This window comes from Pelobates fuscus, chromosome 2 (assembly GCF_036172605.1).
Source record: "Pelobates fuscus isolate aPelFus1 chromosome 2, aPelFus1.pri, whole genome shotgun sequence".
In the NCBI taxonomy this organism is placed as follows: domain Eukaryota; kingdom Metazoa; phylum Chordata; class Amphibia; order Anura; family Pelobatidae; genus Pelobates; species Pelobates fuscus.
Genome location: NC_086318.1, coordinates 296,656,827 through 296,683,774, shown reverse-complemented (window position 1 = coordinate 296,683,774; position 26,948 = coordinate 296,656,827). Strand labels below are relative to the sequence as shown.

The following is a 26,948-nucleotide window of genomic DNA, read 5'->3' as shown; positions in this document are numbered from 1 at the left end:
GTTTATAAAGATTATTGTATATTCAAGTTACTCAACAGTTAGCTGGCTTTTAAAACCTCATAAAGTTGTGAAGTCCATACGTCACTCTAGGGATAGACTGAAAATATGAAAGCACTAAATTATCACATAAAGGACAACTGTCACCCAAAACTATTTTTTTAATTAATAATCCTTCCAAGTTTTGAAAGGGAATAGATTTAATTTTTAATGAGTTTTATGTAAAAAATTTGAAAAAATTCATCCCTACCTTAAGTATAGGACAGGATCCTTCAGCCATATTCATGCACCATGAGTGAGATTGTGCATGAAAATCAACATTTACTCTGTATGGTCTTCATTGCCTCTGATTTCCAGCAGGTGCTCTGATTTAACCATGAGTGCCAGAAACATGAATGAGAGGATATCATAGAATTCAGCAACAGGGAATGCTGTTATGCCACCAGACCACCAAGGAATGCATTACATTAACTGCAGCACTGGGACACCCAGGCAGGCGGTGATGTGGAGTATCACCACACAAGGGATGGAGGCATGCTCATTGGACCTAAGAGAGGAGGTAAGTGAATATATGTGTGTCAGTGTTTGTGTGTGTTGTAGTGTATGCATCTGTGCTTGTGTGTCAGTGTTTGTGTCAGTGTATGCATCTGTGCATGTGTGTTGGTGTTTGTGTGTGTCAGTGTATTTATCTGTGCATGTATTTGTGGATCTGTGCATGCAATGTCAGTATCTGTCAATGTAACTGTATATGTGTGTCTCTTGTAGTGTATTTGTGCAAATATGTGTCTGTGGGCATGTGTGTGGCAGTGTATGTGTATTTCTGTGCATGGCAATGTGTTCCTGTATGTGTGTTTGGCAGTGCATATGTATTTGTGAATACACATTTGCATGCAATCTCCATTATTCACAAAAAATACCCCCACATTTAAACACCAACACTACACACAAACAAACCTCCTTCATTAAAACATCAGCATTATACACAAATACACAAACTGTCAAACACAGATACTGTGAGGATACTGTGAACCCTGCAAGGATGGGTAGATCGACAACTGGCAAAGCATCATGGGATTTGCACAGCAGCTGAGGATCTACAGTACCTTGCAAAAGTATTCACCCCCTTGACTTTTTACCTATTTTGTTACATTACAGCCTTAAGTTCAATGTTTTATTAATCTGAATTTTATGTGATGGATCAGAGCACAATAGTCTAAGTTAGTGAAGTGAAATGAGAAAAATATATACATAAAACTATTTTTTAGAAATAGAAAACAGAAAATTGGTATGTGCTTATGTATTCACCCCCTTTGTTATGAAGCCCATAAAAAGCTCTGGTGCAACCAATTACCTTCAGAAGTCACATAATTAGTTAAATGATGTCCACCTGTGTGCAATCTAAGTGTCACATGATCTGTCATTTTATATACACACCTATTTTGAAAGGCCCCAGAGGCTGCAACACCTAAGCAAGAGGCACCACTAACCAATCACTGCCATGAAGACCAAGGAGCTTTCAGAACAAGTAAGGGACAATGTGGTTGAGAAGTACAAGTCAGGGTTAGGTTATAAAAAAATATCCAAATCTTTGATGATCCCCAAGAGCACCATCAAATCTATCATAACCAAATGGAAAGAACATGGCACAACAGCAAACCTGCCAAGAGACGGCCACCCATCAGTTTTGCAAGGAGAAATGGGCAAAAATCCCAGTGGTAAGATGTGGCAAGCTCATAGAGACTTATCCAAAGCGACTTGGAGCTGTGATTCCCGCAAAAGGTGGCTCTACAAAGTATTGACTTTAGGGGGGGTGAATAGTTATGCACATTTACTTTTTCTGTTATTTTGTTTGCTTCACAATAAAACATTTTTTTTTTAAGTTGTGGGCATGTTCTGTAAATTAAATGATGCAAATCCTCAAACAATTCATGTTAATTCCAGGTTGTGAGGCAACAAAACACTAAAAATGCCAAGGGGGTGAATACTTTTGCAAGGCACTGTACCTCTATAGCAGGGGTGGGAGGCCGGTAACAGATTCTTGCACCGGTATCCTGAGGTTTCTGGCTAAGCCCCTGCCTAGTGGTGTGTAGCCCTGCAATTAAAATATTGCCATATCTACAAAACAGCAATATTTTACATTGCAGGACCACTGCATTCAAATTATGTGTCTATGTTGGTCTAAATTACTAACTCTAACATGATTATTTAGTGAGAAATCAAATTGAGAATTCAAATTGAATTGAATGATGATAGCTGATATGAAGCCATAGCTGATATTTTTCCATTTCAGCTATTTTGACCTTAAAGGGTTACTCCAAGCAACGTAATCACTTCACTGCTTTTATGTGGTCATGGTGTCTGAAGTCTGTATGTGCAGTGTTATGCTATAAAAATCTGCACTTACAGAGTTTTACCCCTTTGTTGCCAGTGGTGTAACTCCAACCCCGGCGGCGTCATTGGAGTGTCATCAGCCAGCCAGCCCAAAACTAGCACAGTCAATGTATGTAGTGTGGCCAAGCAAACTGCAGTCTGACCGGAAGTACTCATTGAGAGCAACAAACACTTAAACGTGAACTAGTCAGTTCTGAAAATAGATACACCATGCATTCTATTTACTTCGGATATTGTGAGTTAGTACACATCCATTCCAAATGAGGGTGGTTAGGAGGTGGTTATACCATTAGGAATGTCCTTGGTGGGAGTGAATATACCCAGATACAGATGTCAGGCTTCCTGCCCGCTTACCTCCAGCTGCAGCTCCAAGTGCCATGATCCCCTCGGTCATTCCATCCGACGTGCAACGTGTATATATGTGCGACCGAACAAACTGCCAAATTCGGCATTCGGTGAACCGAGCGCGGAATTCAGTAGACCGAATTTGGCGTACATGAATGACGTCAGAGGTCAGATTAGGAAGGTCAAGTAACTTCCACGAATAGTGGTCAATTCCAAATGGAAAAGGACCAATCAGGTGTAAGTGATGCCTATATATATATTTACCTCACCCATTCCTTGTTAGCCTGTTGTGGTTTCTTGATAGCCCAATAGCGTGTTCCTCTTGTGTTTCTTGGTATATTGTTCTGGCTTTCCCCTACGTTTATTCTGTCTTCTGTTATTCATTGACCTCGGCATGTTTAATCGTATTCTCTGGTCTCTGTACTCCTTTGACCCTGGCTTGCTATACTGACTCTATTTGTTCGTTTAACCCGGCCATTCTAAGGACCAGTATATGGACTTATTTATTTTGTGATTCTGTTTGTGTGTTCAGGTTCCAGGATTCCTGACAGCAGATTTATAATTTTTTATGACTTTCTTGGATTTCTTGTTATATAATAATTATTTTCCTATTTGGAGATAAACAGTTGAGAGATACAACTATGGGGTCTAATATGGCTCCATCATACGCCAACCTATTCATGGATGGATTTGAAACCAGACAGGTGTATGTGCATGGTTTATTCATTGCGCATGTATGGAGGAAATTCATCAATGATGTGTTTGGTGTATGGTGTGGAACCAAGGATAAGCTTGACATCTTTTTTGGCAACATGAACACAGTCTGTGATGAGATCCAGTTCACTAATGAGACTGACATCAATTTCCTGGATCTGAGAATTATACGTGAAGGGGATGGGTTCTCCACGCATATGTTTTCTAAACCAACCGATGGAAACAGCCTATTAGAATTTACTAGTTTTCATCCCAAGGGAACCATCCAGTCATTACCTCATAGCCAATATACAATGGAGGCCAGGAATGTTTCAGATGTGGACATACATCTACAACTTCTTGGAGAAATGAGTGAGAATTTTCAGAGCCGTGGTTACCCAACCAAACTCCTTGATCAAGAGAAGGATAGGATACTCAGTATGGAGAGAGATTCCCTTCTGATACCGAAGAAAAGAGCAACCGAAATTTCGACAATGATACCATTTGTATCTCAATTCAATACACAAAGTAATAAGATAGCACATGTTATCTGCTGTCATTAGGGCATTTTAAAGAAATTTCCCCCCAGAAATTCCTGAACTGCTTTCTCCCCCTTTGTTTTCCTATAAAAGACCACAAAATATAAGAGACATTCTTGTGCGGGATAATATAGGTCCACTTAAACCAAAATTACAGTGTTTTTGGTCTACTCCTGTTTGTGGCAATTTCCTATGCCACATCTGTGGTTCAAGTAATTTTGTTATTAAAGGTGAAGTTTTTACAACATGTGAGTCCTCTTATGTTGTATATATTCTTAAATGTCCTTGTGGTCTTCTCTAAGTAGGGTAGACCATGATGAAAGTCTGGTGGGACTTAAACATAAGTCGACAATCAGGACCAGACAGGTTGACCTTCGGGTACCTGCTAATTTTCTCAAGCAAAATCATGCTACAGCTCAATTACGTTTTCAGGTCAAAGACCATATACCACCACTTAGGAGAGGGGGTAATCGTGTAGGTCAGCTCAAAAAGAGTGAAGCCTATTAGATTCACACATTGGACACTTTGAGCCCAAAGGGACTGAATAGGGAATTGATCTTGAACCCCCAATTGTAATATAAGATGACACTACAATTATTTTTATTTTTTACATCATTTTTCTTTCGGTATTCTTATTTGGATATTTATATATATACATTTGTATTTTTGTTTTTCAGCAATTGACATCAGGGAGCTTGCCCCAGTGTGCCCACCTGGATGGTGGCGGTGTCATGTGGGTTGAGTTGATGTAATTGATCCATTAATCAATTTGTACTGTAGTGTATTTTTATTTTATTTATGTACATAGTAGTTATACTTATGATTTATTGTACATAGTGGTTATAGTTCTGATTTATCCAGCATGTTAGATCAATCATTTTTTGCATTTGTAAAAGATAAGGAAAAGCTTATGTTTAAAACTAATAATATGTACCTCTGTTTACATTAGAGAATACACCATGTCATGTTTTTCTGTGCAATTTATTTCACAGCTATGCTGTGCAATCCATGTCACAGGTTCTGAAGTTCAATGATGATTTTAAAATACATTTGATTCATTAATTGATCAATTTAAGTGTTATATATACATAATGAAATTTTGCACTTGTTATGCAAAACTTGTAAGGTTCCATAGAGCCGAAACATTGCATTGCACCTTTTGTGAGGAGACTTACCCTCTAATAAATTCACCATCCATAGCCTGGGAGTGTCCCCTGTGTTTTATACTTATCAACGAGCACTTCCTTTCAGATTGGGTGCTGCGGCCCAACGGCCACGTTACATAGAGATGAGCAGGTATAGAAGGGGTTGGGGGTATGAGACACATGCAGAAGCTGGGGGGGGGGGGGGGTAGAATAAGACACTTGAGGGGTGGGGGGGATGAGAAATATGGAGGAGCTGGATGAAACATGGAGAGGCTGGGGGGGATGAGACATATTGAGTGAATGAGACACTTGGAGGAGCTATGGAGAGGAAGAGACACATGGGGGAATGAGACACATAGAGGAGATGGGGAGAATGAGACACATGGAGAAGCTGGGGGCGAGGATGTGACACATGAAGGGGTTGTATGGTGTAAGACATTAAGGGGCTGTGGGGATTGAGACACATGCAGGAGCTGGTGAATAGGACACATGGCGGGGATAGGGGGGATGAGACACTTCAGGTGAATGAGGCACATGGAGATGCTGAGGGGAGAATGAGACACGTGGAGGAGGATGTGACACAGGGAGGGGCTAGGGAGAATGAGACATGCAATTAAGGGCAAAAATGAAACACATGGAGGGGCTGGAGGGAGGAATGAGACTCATGGGAGGGGGGCATGACAATTTTCTGGAGTAACAAGCATTACTTTGTTACATTTTCTTTGTAGCAAGCATACGTTTGACCTTCACTTTGAATTATCACTTTACTAAATAACACTTTAATTATTGCATTAAAATGAGGAACTTTATAAACAATGATACGATGCTCATAGCATACTGGACTTTTTTAAAAATACTATTTGGAGGGGGACATTTTTAATGCTTTGGCAGAAGGATACTGGACAGATAAAAATCAACAGTTTCTTTCAGTTCTATTACTATGTAACTGTAATTCTAAAAATGCTAAATTATACTGCTAATCCTACTTGTATTTTTATTAATGCATACAAGTAATGAATTTGTATCAAGCTTTTCAGTAGAAAAACAGGAAAAAATAATGTATTTAGTCATATCCTTGTGTTACAGGTGTCTCCCTGTTGATATTGTGTTATTTCTGAGTCCACTTGATGGCAGTACAATGTTCTTGGTAGATTAGTGTAGTGGATGCATTCAGCAAGGGGAGGGGGTGATCTGTCGATTCAAGTCACATAATAAAGACAGTTGAGTGGAAGTAAAGGTGTGTGTCTAGTGAATTAGTGTGAACAACAACTGTGCCAGTGTCTCAGGGGACAGAGCGAGCTGTGAGGGAGACCTGCTGGGAGGCAGATCCCTGACTCTCTCACACACAATACACCTGGATCTGCTGTGAACATGACCTCCCCAGCTCCCTGCAGAGGTCTGGATTATGCAGGCTGAATTTTGTTTCCTGACCACCCTCTGTGAGCATTGTCAGTAAGAGTGCTGATACTGACCATCTCATTGGTGAGTGATACTTGGGTCCTAAAGAATTGTAATGAGAAGGGGGGAGGGAAGGGGGAGTGAAGACCACCAGGAATCAAAAAAAGAGCATTTTTCCTTTTAAACCCATTTTCTGCTAATCTGTAAAGAACCATTTAATGCCATCGTGACTGTCAACAGCATTTGCCATATTGCTGGACTAAAACGCGATGAGATTTATTTAGTAGGACTGAAGCTTCATTGAGAGTCAACAGATGCAACACTAGAGTGATAGGGGGAACTGGTGATGAGACTGTGCTAGGCTGCTTTCATTCATGCTGATGGTATAGGCATAGTATATAGCACAACATGCCCTGGTTGGAAGAATTCCTATACTTTGTGTATGATACCAGGATGTGATCTTATTCAGTCTAGATATTTCACAGAGCTTCACTTACAAGTTTATGGGATATGATATATCATGCAGTTGTTTAGCTAGATGTGAAATTGTGTTTTTTCCCTAGGCAGTGCATCCTCAATCATGTGTCTCTTTGTGTCTATGTAATGCATGAAGGTCTAATCACTGCAGTTTTTTTTTTCTTTTACCTTACTGTATGTATGACCACAGAACCATCTTTGTAATTATGGCTTTACCAGACTTTCCATGTTACCATCAGCTGCACATTTTAGATCATACGGTTTAGTAACAAATGAGAAACCAGCAGTGATATATAATGTATTTCCCCCCCAAGATGTCCTTTTTGTATATGGATTGACGTATTTATGAAACTGATTATTAAATAGAAATGTACTAATAGCAAGACACGTGTTATAAGTCATTGACATCCTTTTCTTTACCTATATTAGCAATTTATTTTTATTGTGTTAATGTTATAGGACTGTTGAGTGAGATGTAACCCTTAAACTACCTGCAGTGTTTTATTTACTTGTAAATCTGTTGCAAAAATATTGCAAGGCTACATTTGTAATATGAATATTTTGTATTCATTGTTTTTCTTCTATAACAAGCTAAGAAACAATTGTTCGGAAGGCAAATTTTAATTTTATAACAGTTTGTGACAAATGTATGAGGATTTCAAGAAGCATTCATGTTTAGGAATATAGATCCCCAAACTGTATGCAGAATAGGAAAAAGTAGCCATAGTGGACTCAAAATCATTTAAAACAAATATTTCTTTATATATTTAAAAACTAAAATGCCAACCTTTAAATCTAAAAATCAGTCATCAGTCCATAAGAAGTTATATATATATGCAGTGAAGCTATGAAGACATTATTTCTGGGTCAGGTTTAGGAGCAGCATAGGAGCATCGCAAAAGTATGTATTTTATATTGGCATTAGGCCTTCCAGATAGGAAAACCCTTAGGGTTTTTTATCATGCTGGGCGCCCTCATGCGTGAGGACATCCAGTGTCATTTCACAATGTTTCACAATTTACATTGCTGGTTTAAGGTAACAGGGACACTGCTCCCAGACCATATCAGTGAGATGAAGTGGTCTGGGTGCCTATAGTGTCTGTCAATTTATAACATATATGACTAATTTGAATTGGATGTTTTTGCAGATTAATTTGTTTGAGTACATTTCTTTTAATCTATTTTGTCTACTCAGGTTAGTGTACTGTTACGGAAAAACAAATTCCTCTAATTTCATGAGACATTGAAGTCAAACTGGTTGAACTTATTCTCTCTCGTTAGTATTTTATATACAGAATATTAGTATTATAAGTTAGAAACAGTAAAAGGTTAAATGAGTGTATCTGAATTTGCATATTTGCTATACTTTTAAGATCTCAAGGACAAATGAATAGATTCATGCTTTAGCTGACTATCACGTTTTCTGCTGATTTGGTTAAATACTGTCCTTTAACAGAACACACATTCAGAATCATAGGGGAATACTGAGGGCAAAATAAAACACAATTCATTATTGAAAATTCTTCGAGGGCTACTATATTAATGTTGTTTTAATTGTTATTTATGTCATCCTGAAGGTATACAACTTTGCCTGCTGCCTAAATTGATTCATATATTTGATACCTAACCTTCCACTGAGACCATGTTTGGTATAATATTCCTTATAAAGATTTATGAGATTTTATAAACTGCCCAAATGCCCAAAAGGAGTAGAGAACTTGGCCTGTGAGTTGCAATCCAAAGACTGCAGCACTTCCTAAAAGGGCTACTCAAGACAGCCTATGAGCTTACAATCAGCAGGGATAATTGTACATTGAGACAATAAGTTAAGGGATACAATACAAGTGTTAAAAGTAATATAAATGTATTCAATATGAGTTGCGCTAATATGAGGAGCAGTGTTTTACAATAAACATACATTAAATCAAGTAAAAAAATAGAAATAAAATAAACAGTAAGCAAAGTAGAAAAAAAACAAGCATGTTAGATTGATAAGAAAGAGGTATGGAGAGACCCCTGCCCAGATAAGCATGAGGTGATGAAAGGGTGGAGTTGAAGAGAAGAGCGTGTATGTGATGTTTGCTTCATGATTCGTCCATACAGCATTTAGGAGTTATCACCCAAAAATGTGGATGATTCACAATTTATTGGAAACTTAAAGGGACATTATATTCACCAAAACAATTTTAGCTTAAAGTGGTGCTGTCACACTTATATTAAAAACTAGTATCACAAAGATGAGTATAAAATAACGATCATGACTTTTTAAAAATTTCAATCAAGAAGAAATGTAGAGACAAAGTAGAGACTACTTTGTAGTTGTATTTCTCCTCTGTAATTGATCACCTGGCACCCCGACTGGGTACCTCCATTGAAGGATGCTCCTAGCGCTTATAGAGGGCTCCAAGCGCTCCGCAGACACCACAACCACCGTAGACCCCACGAACCGCCGCAGCTTGGTTGGGGTCTCGCCTTCTCCTACCCACCCTGGACCTACGACAAGGCTCCAGGTTCCAGTGGGTGAACCTCTCCTCCAAGAGAGTGAAGCAGGAGCAAGCTCTTACAAGAGCTTAGAAGTGATTATCCAAGGGAGCATGCAGAGCATAGCAATCCCTTGTAGTGATATAGCAATTCCCCCAATAAGAGACAGGACTCTAGATTGAGGGTGAAGAAGAACTCTAGTTTAATTACACACACTCTGCTTTTATGCAATTCTCCCCTGCAAGGGAGACGCCCACACCCAATTAAACATTACCCAATCACACAATGGTTACCTCCCACAGATTCCCTCCCCTTAGCCTGAGAGGTAACCCAATTATAACATATAGTTTAAACATACATTTTCATACATTTCTATAACTCCAAAACTATGCATTCAATATTAATAAAAAAAACACATATTAATAATCAGCATACTTCAAATATGAACACACTCAAAAATCATGCAAATCCTTCCATTAGTTCAAAAGTTAGTCGGAAGTCCTTTGTGACCGACCGCAGGCACATTTTCATGCCCAAAACAGTTCCACAGATTCAAGCTGTGCGGTCAGTCTATTTCTGCTCTGAAAATAAAAAAGTCAGATCCGAAGGCGCCGTTCGACTTTTGTCGAAGTGTCGAAGTGAAACCGGGGTTGTTTCCGTGGTGTTCTATTGTCTACCAGAGGTCTGTTTTACACCCAGAAATGACAAAGTCCCGTTCGAACGTGTGTTAGAATCTTTGAACGGGACTTAGTCTCCAGCCGCAGTGTCGAAGGGTAGGGGACGGTACAGCTCACCGCGTTCGACTGGATTAAAATGGCCACCGCCACGTGTTCGACTGTAATGGCGGCCACTTCGACGACTTTGGCACTTCGGCGGCTTCGGGACTTTGACGGTTTCGGCACTTCGACTGCATTCGAAGTGCCAGTTCAAAAGTTGGAACACTGCTCCCAAGTATTTTAAAGGGCCAGGAACAGCATACAAAAATCCATTGTGCCCAAATATACTTCTTGAATGGTTAATACACACCAGGGCCATAGTCGCAGGGCAGGAGGCTAGCAACCAGGCTTCTCCAGTTCACAGTGGCGAGGTTGGTTCCGCCACATCCTCTACCTGACATTTCCTGACACAAGGCAGAGACCATCATCAGTGATGGCTGGAGGGTATTGGCTGGGTCTACGGAGAATCCTGCAGTCTTGCAGGATTCCCAGTAGGCCTCAGTGTTCTACTCTCACACAGCTCCTGGCGCAGAGCAGCCAACCAAGATAGCGGCGCCCCCAAGGGACAGGTTCAGGTAAGTATTCCCTCCCTTTGCGGCAATGTCACAGTTGGGAGACTAAGTGATTTAACTCATAAATGGCAGAAAATTAAGCATTATAGCATGGCCTATACATAAAAAATGACTTTATGAAGTTGTTTTGGTGACTCTAGTGTCCCTTTTATGCACAAGACATTTATATATTATAACATACATGCTGAGAAAAATCCAGGCATATCAAACAGAAAAAGCCCAAAAAGGCTTGTATACAACTGTACCTCAACTAATGGAATTGTTATAACATTACTCAGATTGGTGTGCATGGAGCCAACATTGACTTTCTCAACCTTTGGGGGGTATTTTTGTGTATTCCTCATCCACGGGTCCCCCATTATCAGAGTCAGAGGATTCTGTGTAGGTATCTTAGATGTTCCTAGAACTGCACACTTCTGAACAGAGATTTTAGATGTCCCATTTGGAATCTGACATCTGGCACCCGACAACCAAGACCAGAAAGACCAATCTATGCACCGCCTTGAAATTCATGTCTATTTAAATTAAGAATGCAAAATAGCTAGCAATCGCTAGCTATTTTATTCCATGGCGATTTATTGTTTGATTTGCTGTCTCTATTTCCAGATGATTTCACAAAATTTTAAATAATCAGGTGAGTGCATGGGATTCTTTTGTATTTGTTGTTGACTTGCAGCAGTTGTTTTGTATGATTTTAATTATGTAAGTACAATGAAAGATGGGATGACATGCACTGAATTCTTGAAACATTTTACCATGTCACATAATCTCAGTCTGTACAAAACATATTAGAAAAGATAATGGATACTTGCAGGGTGCTCAGGACCTGGCGACGGCCAGGTCTCACTTCCAGAGTTTGAAGTCAAAAGCTTGACAAAGACCCTGCTTGGTCGAAACATTGCTGTTGAGTTTCTCTAAATAAAATTGCTATTTTGGCTTTTATCCTCAAGTACCTGAATCTTTATTATATTGAACATTTTGTGGTTTTGAATTTTATGATTACCCAGAAATGATCAGTTGTCAGATCTAATTATAGGAACCCCCTAAGCACCATACATGCTACAGAGTGCTGTACTGATTATGGTGCCCAGCATGCCCTGATGCTCCCCCAGTGTAAGTAGTCTAACTGTTTGACTTCTTACCTGAGAAAGTGTCAGTTATGTCCTCTAAGAGCCAGAAGCTCTGTGCTCTGAGTAAAGCCTAGCAGTGGCCCGGCTGGGTTTCAGTGCTTTCTGCTTGATCCTAGTACCTTTAGTGTAGCAAAATCTCATCTGATTTACTCATGCTATGCTTTTTGGGTAACAAACCCGGGACGGCAGGACAAGACACTAAAATTTACCACCGAAATCGGGAAGATTGGGATGCCTGATATGGTACACTTATGTCATAACATCTGGAAAAGCCAGTGTGAAATGGGAACACAATCAATTAATGAAAGTCCCCACCAATTCCAACTATCAAATGCTTAATCATAGTAACCATTTTAATCAGTTCAGAAGTAATATTCCACAATTGTGTGATAATATGGGAGGATTTACACAGATACTTTAACACACATAATGATTATACATTATGATGGCTGCTAGCCAACTTGGACAGCTGGCATGCATATATTAATCCATTTTCAGACTTCAGATCTGGTTTTAACTTACCTTTCAGCCCTTGCCGCGCCAGTCTCTGCATAGCTACCCACCTCCCAGGCTGAAATCACCAAGATTCTATAGGAAATCATTGAGCGGCTAGTGTGCATGCGCAGCAAAATACCACTCTGCGCAAATCAAATGGTCTCAATCACAGTCATTTGAGCTATAATCAAAGCTATGTTATAGCTGCCAAAGCGCCTTGAGTGGCAATGTTTTCATTTGCAGGGTTAAACAGACAGCAGACAGGGACATGACACCCAGACCACTTCATTCAGTTGAAGTGGTCTGGATGCCTATAGTGTCCCTTTAATTAAGTCAAATTAAAGCACACAGAGAAAAAAAGTGTTTTTAAACCATTTACCCACAAAAGCAACTTTCACAATCTATATGACAAACCACAGCCGGTAGATATTGAGAAAATACAAATTAGGTTTTGCAGAACAAATCGATTCATAAAAAAAACATTTCAAAGGGTTTTATTGGGTGAATTTGTTTAAAGATGAATGTAGTATTTGCACATGCCAAATACTTTAGAAAGATGCAAAGCATGGGACAGATTATGAATATGATGTAAAGGAATATGGTTGAGGATGCATGTAGCCAGATGTGTGGATAGGAGCAGAGCAGAAACAAATTCTTGTGTAGTGGGTATGAATAAACTTAGGATAGAGGAGAACATAAGGCTTGCAGAGCAATCGGGCTAGCAGGAGGGGGAATGGTGAAAGGGGAATATAGTGTGTTTACAGTGTGAAAGTGGTGTTTGAGGTTCTGGGAGAGTGTTGAAGTAATTTTCATTGGCATAGGAAAGGGCCAAACTATAATTTAACTATTAAAACCTCAAAATTAAAAAGTAGGCTGCTCTATATTGAAATCCCTGAGACTATTTTTTTTGTCTTGAGCTGTTCCTGCCGGCAAATGCTTCTGGTATTGAAATGGTTAAACTATAACTGAGCAATTTTAATGATATGTATGGTCCACATTTCTGTACTTCTCATGAAATTGCATCACATTTGTCCACATTTTGGATGCATTTGGAAGCTAGATGTGTTATCTACTGTAGCGTTTGATGTGTGTGTTCTCTAATGTAGGTGCACGTGGCTGATTACTTTCACTTTATTGTTCAATTATAGAACAGCTGCAGAAGATGAGGTTGCAGTAAATTACCTAGAGCCTTGGAAAACAAGGCCAATGGGAGTTTAGAGGATGACAAAGGATGTGATAATAGTCCCAGATACACAGCCAAGCCAAACTTGAGATCTTGTTAAAGCACGATGGAATATTGCCAACAATTAAACACACATTTGGAAGATGGTAACACATCTTTCCCTGCATAGACCGTGCTAGGCAACATAATCAGGGAACATTAACTATTTCATACGGGTTAATGTAAAGTACAAATATTTCTTGCTTACATCAAATATACCGGTATATTGATTCTGGCAGATATGTAGGAGAAAAATATCGTTCCCATCAAGTGGAAATATACAGTACCATAGCTAATTTTGTTCCATTTTAAATATAGTTTTATTTTTATACATGTGCCAGAAGCTGAAGACACTTCCAAATACATTATGTGTCTGTTAGTACATTAAAATAATTTTTAAAAAATGCTTTAAAAGGACACTATAGTCACCAGAACTACAGCTTAGTGTAGTTGTTTTGGTGTCTACTGTCTGTTCTGCAGGCTTTGTAATTTAAACAGTGTAGGCAGTGTTTACGTTACTGCCTAGTTACACAATCATCCAGACAGGCGAGCCTTCGCTCCCCACGTGCATCCATGAGACTTGGGCCCTGATGCAGGTTCATCGGTTGTCCTTCCTTGCACCACTTTTAACCCCTTAACCCCTTAAGGACCAAACTTCTGGAATAAAAGGGAATCATGACGTGTCACACATGACATGTCCTGTATCCTACACCAAAAATTAAAGAACTGACTGCTCAGTTACTGCATAATATATCCCACCCCTTGACAGGTGTATTGTAATGATATAGTCAATGTTATTCACTTCATCTGTCAGTGGTTTCAATGTTGCAGGTGATCAGTATATGAAAAATATGACATGCAATTTCACAGGACCCCTTTTCCTATTCCTTCACCCAGTGTACCACTATTAAGAGTTAATAATAAATAGCAGGTGTCTCCAGGACCCCAAATAAACAGAAAGTGCCTCAACAATTGCAGCTTCTGTTCCCTCATACCTTTAGGTCATGGTGTGACATTTCAAGAGACACTCCAGACCCCTACATTGCTGAAAAACTTTATGTGTGAAGAGTGTGTCCTTCATTTTACAAACACTCCAGATTTTAAAAGAAATTATTACTTTTAGAAATGAGCTTTGTTACACTCCCTGGCTATCAATCAGGCAACCGGTCCTGTTAGTTCCTGCTGTTAAGCTCTGTGGAGCTATTGCACAGAGCACTTGTCTTGCTGCATTGGAAAATCTGCGATTGGACAGCCACAGAAAGTCAGGGTTTTGGAAGAAGGGGAGGCCTTGCAAAGGCAGCAGGCAAGATACTTGCAACTTTTGCAGGCTGTTTTTAGATGTAATCCCAATGAAAAAAAAACACATATTTAAATGCATGTATATTTTCATTGGGTGTTATCTACTAAACACTCCTTTTTGTTTTTAAGGGGAGGAGCAGTAGTCTTAAAATAGCAGTGTTCTCCAGGCCTGTCTAGCAAAATATCTGCTAATTCAATGACAGCATATGAAGCGTGCTAACTCATAGTTAGAACTGGAGAGTACAATCAAATGCTTGCACTCTCTCCTTGTTGTCTTAACGAGAAAGGTGAATAATGAGTTGGGGATGCCTCCTTTTTTTCTCCTTCCCACAGATTGGTACGGTTTAGCTAAAGATCAGGGGCAGGTAGGGGATCTATAAAAATGACAATGTGGTAAGGAACGAGGAGGGTATTGATCCTAACTCCATCCTAATTATGACATCATTACACCACTTTACACATTTACAGCCATTTAAACTATATATTTTGCATTCTGTTTTGGGAATGAATTACTGAGCAGTCCATATCTTATTTAGCTCCTTTCAAATCCAGAACAATCTGATTTACTGCAGGGATGTATCACTAAACAGTGTATTGTTTTGAATTGAAATCCAAATTGTAAAATTCGAGCTACATTAGCCAAGCTGTAACTAAAACGGAGATTGAGATTTTCGCTTTTTTAAATCAGCTATTATTTACTTTTTTGCGATTTGCTCCTCAGTTCAACACAGTTCATTGTTTATAAAATACACATTTTACCATCAGTTAAACTAACCAGTGAATTTCATCTGAATTAAAGAACCAAATCCATCCGGAATATTTTCCCTTCGGTAAATATCCTGTCAGTGTTAACTCACTCTGTAATCACTCATCTACAAAGCTATCAAAGTGCAATTTCCCTGTCTCTGTTTACAGGGTTAAATACATTTTTTGAATGATTTTACATTTTTTTGCATGCCTTCCATTTTTCAATTCAGTGAATGCGGCCAGTTCTACCTTATGTTGGTCATTTGTTTAAAATGAACTAGATGTGAACGTACGGTGATGAATTTGCTTCAGAAACCATCTGCAATGCAGTCATTGTCACACCAGGTCAGACATGTCAACTACCCGCTACTAATGTGTTTCATTTTTTCAATGGTCTTCTTACTCCCTACAGATGCCATAAGGATACATTTTGAACATTATCCCTAAGGCAACTGTGATTAAACATTTCAACCTTTGCGTGAGAGATATGATTTCTTTGTGACACAAGTGCTCTTTCGATTTTATCCTGACTATTTTTAGCCATAGGCTTATTAAAAACAGTTGAATAGTTGCATTATTTCTTGTTTGTTAAAATCTGAAGAAAGATTACAGGTCAGGAAGGCTGTTTTCTTTCATGTATTACAACGTACATTAAATGCATTTAAAGAATAGTAAACTGAAACCTGACTAGTTCTGGTCAGAGCAGTTTTTGATATTTTGTTGAAAACAATTTGTTGTTTGTCAAGTTTTTATTTAAAAAAAAAAAAAAAAATTCTAATGAAAACATGCATCTTCCTATAAGTTTTAAAAGCCGAAAGCTTTTTAAAATCCCCTGTTTCTGCAGTCCAGTCCAGTACTTGGGAATTCATTTTGGATGTTAGGTTCACATTTCATACTAGGAAGAATTACTGTATTGTTCAATAAAGGAAGAAAAACATTAAAGATGAATGTTAAAAAAAATCCCCATTATTCTTAGACAAGATTGTCTTCATGTCTCATGAGGCTTCTCGTGGATCACAGAGGTTATGTGCAACAATTCATCTAGTTATCGGTTTATTTTAGCTTCACAGGAGCCGAGATATAAAACTACCTCTAGTAGAAAAATAGAGCCAGGTTCCAGGAGTGGAACAATCTTGGTGGAAGCCAAGGGATTGGCTGGGATTGATTCTCCCAGTTAGACCACATGACAAATATGAACAGGGACAAACTAAGGGTTGTGTGGGGTACAATGCACCCTTTTAAATGTGGGTTAACTCTGTATGCTACTTCTGTACTTTCTCTTTACAGCACCAACTCAACTAGCTTGTTGACAATGGGCATGGCTATAACATGAACCCACCCTGTCTCTCTCACCAACCACTCTTGCAACCAACTAGCTTGTTGACAATGGGCATGGCTATAACATGAACCCACCCTGTCTCTCTCACCAACCACTCTTACAACCAACTAGCTTGTTGACAATTGGCATGGCTATAACATGAACCCACCCTGTCTCTCTCACCAACCACTCTTACAACCAACTAGCTTGTTGACAATTGGCATGGCTATAACATGAACCCACCCTGTCTCTCTCACCAACCACTCTTACAACCAACTAGCTTGTTGACAATGGGCATGGCTATAACATGAACCCACCCTGTCTCTCTCACCAACCACTCTTGCAACCAACTAGCTTGTTGACAATTGGCATGGCTATAACATGAACCCACCCTGTCTCTCTCACCAACCACTCTTACAACCAACTAGCTTGTTGACAATGGGCATGGCTATAACATGAACCCACCCTGTCTCTCTCACCAACCACTCTTACAACCAACTAGCTTGTTGACAATTGGCATGGCTATAACATGAACTCACCCTGTCTCTCTCACCAACCACTCTTACAACCAACTAGCTTGTTGACAATTGGCATGGCTATAACATGAACCCACCCTGTCTCTCTCACCAACCACTCTTACAACCAACTAGCTTGTTGACAATTGGCATGGCTATAACATGAACCCACCCTGTCTCTCTCACCAACCACTCTTACAACCAACTAGCTTGTTGACAATTGGCATGGCTATAACATGAACCCACCTTGTCTCTCTCACCAACCACTCTTGCAACCAACTAGCTTGTTGACAATTGGCATGGCTATAACATGAACCCACCCTCTGGGCTGAGAATATGTTTCTATATCATCTTTGAGAGCTACAGAATAAGTTAGCATCTATCCTGGCAGTAATTTTACACTGTATTTTGAAGCCTTTTAAATTGCAGAACTTAATGAAGTGTATTCAGTTTCTATGGATGAAAGTTTTAGTGGTCATTGGGCGTTATATTTCAATTGAGGAACATGATACTGAAGTTAGAAGCACAGGAATTATGGCATCATCTGGTCAATGTTTCATTTCCTGGATAGGATGTTTACAGAGAAATGTATGCACAAGTGTGGTTTCACACTTAAGTATGATACTACAACATTGTATATTTGAATTAAAGTAACTGATAAACCTCACGTTGTAAGGTTAAGATTTATGATGCTAAGATTATATTGATTGTATCACCATGTAATAAATGACATTTCAAAATTCAAGGCAAGAGATGTGCACTTAAAGCAGCAATTATTCTAATGATTTGTTTATTTCTTTTCAATTAATATCTTTATGCACTATCTGCATAATGTTTTAAAAACTTAGTGAAAAAATCAATAATGTATTGCTAATTGAAAGGGGCACTATATGTACCATAACTACTTTAGTTAATTGTAATAGGTATGATGCCATAAGCCTATGGCCATCATGTAACAGTTTTCTGTCAAAATGTTTAAGACAAAAAAAAAAATAGCACTTCTTGCAAATGCAGTCTACTTGCATTCTTGCAATGCAAAACTAAGCTCCTGCATTATTTAGCGTATGAGAGCCAGGAAGTAACAGACTCTCTTGTCTTCTAATCATTAAAAGGCTTTTAATTATTAAAATAAAGTCTTTGGGGCCACTAAGGAGGGAGAACTACTGTAGGCACTGTAGCAATTTCATTTAGATGAAGTGAGTATGATGTTCCTTTAACATAGTGGGTCTGGTGATTGTGTCCCTTAAAGGGACACTTCAGGCACCCAGGCCACTTTTGCTCATTGGAGTGGTCTGGGTGCCAACTCCCACTACCCTTAACCCTGCAAGGTAATTATTGCAGTTTTTATAAACTGCAATAATTACCTTGCAGGGTTAACTCCTCCTCTAGTGGCTGTCTACTAGACAGCCACGAGAGGGCACTTCCTAGTCTATAGCACAGGTTTTTTGTGCTATAGCGTCGCTGGACGTCCTCACACTGTGTGAGGACCTCCAGCGTTGCTAAAATCCCCATAGGAAAGCATTGAAAAGCATTTTCAATGCTTTCCTATGGAGAGGTCTAATGCGCCTGCGCAGCATTGCCGTGCATGCGCATTACATCTCCCCCTCCGGCGGGCGTGATCAGTCTCCCTGCCGGCTGATGTGATGAGCGGAGGAAGAAGCAGCGACGTGGGACATCGTCGCTGCCTCTGGTAAGTCACTGAAGGGAGGTGGGAGGGAGAGGGGACCTGTAATGCCAGGAAAACTGATTGTTTTCCTGGCACTGGAGAGTCCCTTTAAATAGAATTAAATGGATGTGAAATTGTTCAATTATCTTCTGTAAATTTTTAACCATTATTTAATATAAAGAGATGTGGAAAATTCTTTTATATTCATTGTAATGTTAAATCACTTTCAGGTTCACGCTAAAATGTCTGTCCTGGTACCTTATAAAGGAACTATATAAATGGCACAATATAATGGAATAACATAAATGGCACAATATAAAGGAACAATATAGTGTTAGGAATACAAACATGTAGTTCCTGGCCCTCCTTAAATTACAGTGAAAAGGTTTTTAACTTACCTTTTTTCAATTGCTGCGCCGGTCTTGCCACGACTGGCCCCGCCTCCATGGATGAGATCATCAGTCTTGATGATCTCAGCCATTCCAATGCTTTCTCATTGGAAAGTATTTGGACCTATTGTGCATGCAATCAGCATCTACTTATAGAGATGCATTGAATGCAGAGCGTGGAGACTCTGAACGGAGCTGCTGCATATAGAGCAACAAAAAATTAGGAAGCACGTCTAGTGGTCGTCTGAGTGACTGTCATTAGAGATGTTATTTGGCACCTCCAGTGACAGTAATGTAAACACTGCCTTTTATCAGGCATTTGCATTAACCCCTTAAGGACTGAGCCAAATGTACACGTTGTGAACAAAACAAAACGTAAAACAAAACCTGGCATTTGCGCTATATGTCTGTCCAACCGTAATTCACCTCTTTCATATTAAATGCACCCCCCCTTTTTATATATCATTTTATTCAGGGGAAACAGGGCTTTCATTTAATAGCAAATATTTAGCTATGAAACATAATTAGATATGAATAAAATGGGAGAAAATAAGAAATTGTGTTAATTTTTTAGTTCTACATGACATTTTAACTGTCAATGTCATAATACTGTTTGCTTTTACTGCAATAAAATACACATATTTGTATTCAGAAAAGTCTCACGTGTAAAACAGTATAGACAATCTGGGTGTATAGTTGTTAAGGTGTAGTAAGTTTCCTTTTCTCTATATATATTTTATTGGGATCATATATATATTTTTTATGATGCCCGCAATAAAGTTTATTATCTCTTAAGGTCCTCTCATCAGACACAATCGCCACTGCAGTACTACTTTCTAGTGTCCCTGAAGCCGTTCCAGCTTGGGTTCACATTTCCTCTTTCTGTATATATACAAGGGTTATGCCCTACTAGTACTGCAGACACACTCTAGTTCCCACTTTTGGGAACCTCAGCACTTCTGTGCCCCCCTTTTTGTAAAACAGTACCCCCTATGTACAGGTTTTATGGTGTTTTGGGAAGTTACAGGGTCAAATATAGCACGTTACATTTGAAATTGAAATTCGCCAGATTGGTTATGTTGCCTTTGATACTGTATAGTAGCCCAGGAATTAAATTTACACCCATAATGGCATACCATTTGCAATAGTAGACAACCCAAGGTATTGCAAATGGGGTATGTCCAGTCTTTTTTAGTAGCCATTTGGTCACAAACACTGGCCAAAGTTAGCGTTAGTATTTGTTTGTGTGTGAAAAATGCAAAAAACACAAATTTTGGCCAGTGTTTGTGACTAAGTGGCTACTAAAAAAGACTGGACATACCCCATTTCCAATACCTTGGGTTGTCTACTATTGCAAATGGTATGCCATCATAGGGGTAATTTTCATTCTTGGGCTACCATAGGGTCACAAAGGCAACGTAAGCAATCTGGCGAATTTTAATGTGAAAAAAATGAAACACAAGCCTTATATTTGACACTGTAACTTTTGAAAACACCATAAAACCTGTACATGGGGGGTACTGTTTTACTCAGGAGACTTCGCTGAACACAAATATTAGTGTTTCAAAACAGTAAAAAGTATTGCAGCAATAATATTATCCGTGTAAGTGCTGTTTGTGCGTGAAAAATGCCCAAAATTTCACTTTTACTAGTGATATCATCGTTGTAATACATTTTACTGTTTTGAAACACTAATATTTGTGTTTAGCGAAGTCTCCCGAGTAAAACAGTACCCCCCATGTACAGGTTTTATGGTGTCTTGGAAAGTTATAGGGTTAAATATAGTGCTAGCAAATTAAATTCCCTATACTTTCGGCATGGGTTGTCAGGCAGGTCCCGCTAATTGTAATTAATTAGGATTACATAGAATTAATATATGTATATATATATATATATATGTATATATATATAATTTTTTTTAATATTTTTATTTATATATAGGTATATATATAGTGATATATAGGTATATATTTATGTATATAGATATATATTATTTTGTTCTACGTGTATTTTGATATAAATATATATATATATATATATTAATATCACAATACACTTAGAACGAAATAACACACATCTATATATTTTTTAATTATTTATTTTTCATTATTTTTTCATTTTATTTTATTATTTTTACATATTTTTTTTATATTATATATAAATATATATATAACAATAATTATATATATATATTTAATCAGTATCAGTCTACGTGTAATTTGATATTAATATATATATATATAATTATATATATATATATTAATAGTAAAATACACCTAGACAGTGTATTTGTGTGTATGTATATGTGTATATATATATATATATATATATATATATACATAGATCATATATATTATGATCTAAGTATATAATTATTTATTTTTACACTTATTTCACTTTTGTTTTATTTGATTTCAACCAGCAGGGGGACTACCTGTCATTACAGTTAGTCCCCCTGCTGGCATTGCTGCAGCCAGCAATCCCGGCCATGTGATTGTGAGGTCCTCGCAAGGACCTCACTCTCACATGGCCCGGGGGGGCTGAAGAGGGCGGACGTGCCGCGGGGGGCTCCCTGGGAGTCCCCCCAACCGCGATAACCGGGTAAGTAAAAAAAAAACGGAGGGCGTACAATTACGCCCGGCAGCGTTTAGAGCCGCTTAAAAAAGGACGTAATTGTACGCCCTCCGGTCTTAAGGGGTTAAGAAGCCTGCTATGCACACATTAAGCTGTAGTGGTTCTTGTGACTGTAGTGTCCTTTTAAAGCCTAGGTTGGCCAATGTAAAGTTGGTATTCCCACTTAGTGAACCAACAGTCTGTTTCTTCTTTGCTTGTGCTTAAAGTAATAAGGCTTAAAATATAAGGATTACAAATGTAAACCATGGTGATAAGGATAATTTGCAGCTCTGGTCTTGTGCCTCTCAAATATGCCGAATACCAGTCAGTACTCACTGATAAGCTTTATTGCTTACTGGATTTTGTCGGGGGAATACCCCTGCTTTCGTATTGAAGCCAAAAGCCAGAATATGCAGTGATTAGCAAATTGGGCCTATAGCCTATGGGCCTATGGCATATGGTGCACTACAGCCTTGGAGGAAGGGCTGGAGTCCTACTGCACGACCCAGAGAGCATCCCTAACAAACTGTACATCTCTTCACATGTAGAATGTACGTACTTGAAGAATCATGGTTTGTAACTTGGCCCCGATTCCCCCCCTTACCGGGGGGTTTCAAGTTCACCGGTTCCACATTATGTTTCTGGTTGTGCATCTGCTGGAACCCTGGCTACGTCCCCTCACTGTGGGACTTTTATTTACTTCAGCGAGTTTAGTCGCCTGTTGATTATCACATAGAGCTTTCTACTTACACATTCTAGAGCCTCACCTTCAACCACTTCTATGCCTTTGCTGCTCTTACCAAACTGCATCTTGCTGCTTAGTGTGGAGCTTCTGCCTCTGGATTATGTGGGAACCTGGAGAAAGTTAACCCCACCACTGTGAGCTCTGTTGGGCCTAACCACCGGTGCCTCCGGCAGACCGGTTACTGAGAGGTCCTGCGTTCTTTGCTTTGAGTGGCCGGTGGAGAGAGAGACATGTGGCGTCTAATATACTGCACCGCTGGAGCACTGGTCGCATGGTGGAGGTGCAGAAGGCAGATAGTTTGAGGACTCTATGAGTACACCATATTATTTTGCATGTGAAGCAAAAAAAGCAAGTGGTATACTTGCTTTGATTGTCTTTATTTTATTTTTGCTGCTGTGTCTGAAACATGTGACAGTACTCATCCAAACGAGTTTTCTTTTCATATTGGTTATGTGCCATGGGAAACACAGTGTGTCGTGTCTGCAAATGTGTCATTTGTAATAGTACAAACTTTTACGTTCACTACCTCTGCTAGGAGCCTCAAGCATTTTATGCTCTGTAAAAACCAGCGAATGAAAATGACAGTAAAAATATAAACAAAACTTGAATATTGCTTCTGGGTGGTAAATTAATAAAAAAAAAAATGTTATTTTAGTTTTCACTCACCCACTGTTTTGTTGTACAGGTGGTCTTCGTTTTGTGACCTACCTGCTTTACGACGGCTCGCACTTACGACCAGTGCCAGATTAAGAGCCCAGTGGGCCTGGTGCTGACAATTATGAGGGGCCTAAGTACAGAATCGTGTTGATCAAAAACACTAAAACAGTCATACCTCTCAAGCATTATCTAGTATCTGGTGGAGATGTTGCTGGTGGGAAACTCATAGGATGCAGCTATAAAAAATATGCTAATCTCTCTCTAATTCAGGCTTTTCATCTTTCAAGTAAATCCATACCCTCTAACAGCAGTGTCCAGTGAAGCAGGAAGTCAATGGGCGGTGTAAAAGGTGGGCCACTGACGTGGATCATGTAATCAGAACATTCGAAAGGGCCGAACATGCCCAAAAAGGAGACATGTCTGCCCAGAGAATTGGAAGACTAGCCTGGCATGAATGCTGTCCCCTAGCACTCACATGTCCACTTGTCTCCTTACCTTCTTACTAGCAGTTAGAAGCTCCTGGTATACAGTCTGAGACAGAGGAAAGGTGTATGTAGTGAGTGTAGAAGAAAGGGAATATGCCACAGTGTTAGAGAGACCAAAGTCAGCATTACCTTAACTCATTTCATTTCACCTAGTCCACACAAGTTTTGTTTCCATATATCCCTCTTAAGTTTCCATACTTAAGCAAGAGTATGTGAAGAGTAGTTAGGGTTGCCACCTTTCTTGGAAAAAATACAGGCCTTGCTAATTTGCATAACTAATTATGTATGTGTGACATCACATGATGTAAATCACAAGGAGTAAGAGAACATTCTGTGAAATCACTAAAAGACTACTTAATTTTATTCTGCTGTATAGATGGATTGTTCCCAGTGTCTCCCTGTCACCCAGTGTCCCCTAGTTTCTGTGTCCCCATGTCTCCCAGTGTCCCCATGTCACTAGGGGACACTGTGGGACACAAACACTGGGAGACATGGGGACACTGAGACACTAGGGATATTGGGAAAATATGGACACTGAGATCACCGTGTCTCAGTGCCCCATGTCTCCCAGTGACCTCATGTCTCCCGGGGACACTGAAAGACATGGGGACACTGGGAGAAATGGGGACACTGGGAGACATGGGGACACAGACACTGGGAGACTATGGACACTGAGATACTAGGAGACATGGGCACACAGATACTAGGGACACTGGGAGCTATGGGGACACTGACACACCAGGGATACTGGCTGGGAGACATGGGGACACAGTGTCCCCATGTCTCAGTGTCCCCATGTGTGTCTGTTTCCCTATGTCCCCTAGTGTCTCAGTGTTCCCAGGTCTCAGTGTCCCCTAGTGTTTCAATGTCCCCATGTGACCCCATATCTGTGTGTGTCTATGTCTCTGTGTCCCCATGTCTCCAAGTGTCCCCAAGTGTCTCAGCATCCCCAGAGGTCTCCATGTGTCCCCATGTTTCATAGCGTCTCAGTGTCCCCATGTCTCCCTGCAGCCTTTACCCCATCCCTCACTTCCCTAAGCTGTAGGCTGTCTCTGCAGGCTGGGAGCTGCTGTGTGCACTCTCTGTGCTGTGTAGATGCTCCTCCTCGGATCAGTCAGTAGAGCGATGCAGGTATAAGCTGTAACTTCCTATCCTGCCTCTCTCCACACACACAGCGACCCCTACTGGCCGGTAATGGTATTGCAGAGTAATCTCAAATAAATACCGTCCAGGGGAACAACCCTAAGAGTAGTGTGTAAAAAAAACATTTTTTTTTTTAAATCAATGGGCCTATTCCATGGGCCTTGGCCTGGAGCTGCAGCTCCATCAGCCCCTATGTTAATCCAGCCCTGCTTACGACCAGCTCTCTCTCATGGTGGTAAGTGCGAGCCGTCATGGGAATTAGAGGGATTCCTGCTCTGCTGCGTTCTTCTATGTTCGGGGATATTTCCCTGAACATAGACGAATGCAACAGAGCAGGGAATCCCTCTAATCTATGTTCGGGAAAATTTCCCCAGCATAGATTAGAGGGATTCCCTGCTCTTGTGCGTTCGTCTATGTTAGGGGAAATGTCCCTGAACACAGAAATGCACACTAGAGCGGGGAGTCCCTTAATCTATGTACGGGTAAATTTATGATGCATTTAAGCTGTGGGGATTATGCAGCTGTTCCTTATGTTGTAATGCCTTTATACTATGATGCCTTTATACAATGGTGCCTTTAAGCTTTGACTTTTGCACCTTGTTGCCTTTTAATCACCTTGCAGGAACTTTTACTTTATGTCTTATGCTTCCCTTCGGTGCCGGAAATTTATTCCCGTTTCCCTGGGTGTTCAGGGGCCATGTATGCTGCAGACCAAGCTCTCTCCCCGGTCTCTAAACGGAAAATGCACTCAGAAGACGCATGCGCATATGCAGTTTGTGCCTTAAAGGGCGCAATACCGATGACTTGCATTATGGGAATACAAGTTGCGGCAACCATCTTGGATAAGGGCAATTGCCTGAAAGTACCTCAAATGGAGGTAAAATTACAACAAACCCATACCTATTTAAAAAGTATTTACAGGGTCTCCAGACATGGGTAAGTGCTGTTTTCAGCCAGTTTTAAATCTGTTTGACTGGTTTCTTGGTAATAGATTTGACAGTGCCCTTTTTACTTTAGTACTTTGCCACAGGTAATATTTATTTTTCATTTTTTTATTTTGTTTATTTGATGTCTGAATCTACACCATGTTCTGATTGTGAAGGGAATGCAGTTGAATGAAAACTGTTATGCATTGACTGTCTAATAATAACCTCTTCAGCATCTCCTATACCTGCTCAGCCACAGGACATGTTGGCATAGCTTACACCAAGGTATTGTCTGAATCTATGAACACTATGTTCTAGTTGTGATGGGAAAGCAGTGGAAGGAAACCCGTTATGCACTGACTGTCGCCAGAAGGTTGCCTCTTCAGCATCACCTATACCTGCGCAGCCACATGACATGCGAGCATGGCTTACAAAGGAAGTTTCAAAGTATTTCAGAGGCCTTAGGGATAAGAAAAAGAGGCCAAACCTTACCCTGTGGAGGAAGGTATACCCCCTGGAATTTCTGAGCTACATGGAGTTACAGACCCTACAGAGAATACTCCAGAGGTAACTCATGGCAGTTGGTAAACCTGCCTTTTGAGGTTCTAATAGAGCTATGAAGCAGTCAATTTGCTCTTCAGCAATCTACTTGTGTCTGTTCTCCAGTTCCAGGAGCCTTATTTTTTCTGATCAGACATACCAGGGCTCATCACATTCTGGAGACTTGGGTGGTATCCATAGTCCAGATGGATATAGACTGGAGTTTATTTTCTTCAGACACAGGGGTCTCTATACCAACAAGATAATTCAGACAGATGAATCAAAAGGTACAGCACTAAAGGAA

General features: G+C 39.8%; 1 protein-coding gene across 1 annotated transcript in view; it reads left to right on the top strand.

Annotated features, from left to right (window-relative positions):
* The first annotated feature begins 6,300 nt into the window (after positions 1–6,300).
* The window catches only part of PKIB (cAMP-dependent protein kinase inhibitor beta), a 194,748-nt gene continuing 174,100 nt past the window's right edge, over positions 6,301–26,948 (top strand). The window contains exon 1 of the mRNA XM_063441264.1: positions 6,301–6,592. The gene's annotated coding sequence lies outside the window, so the exon portion shown is untranslated. The remainder of the gene's footprint in view (positions 6,593–26,948) is intronic.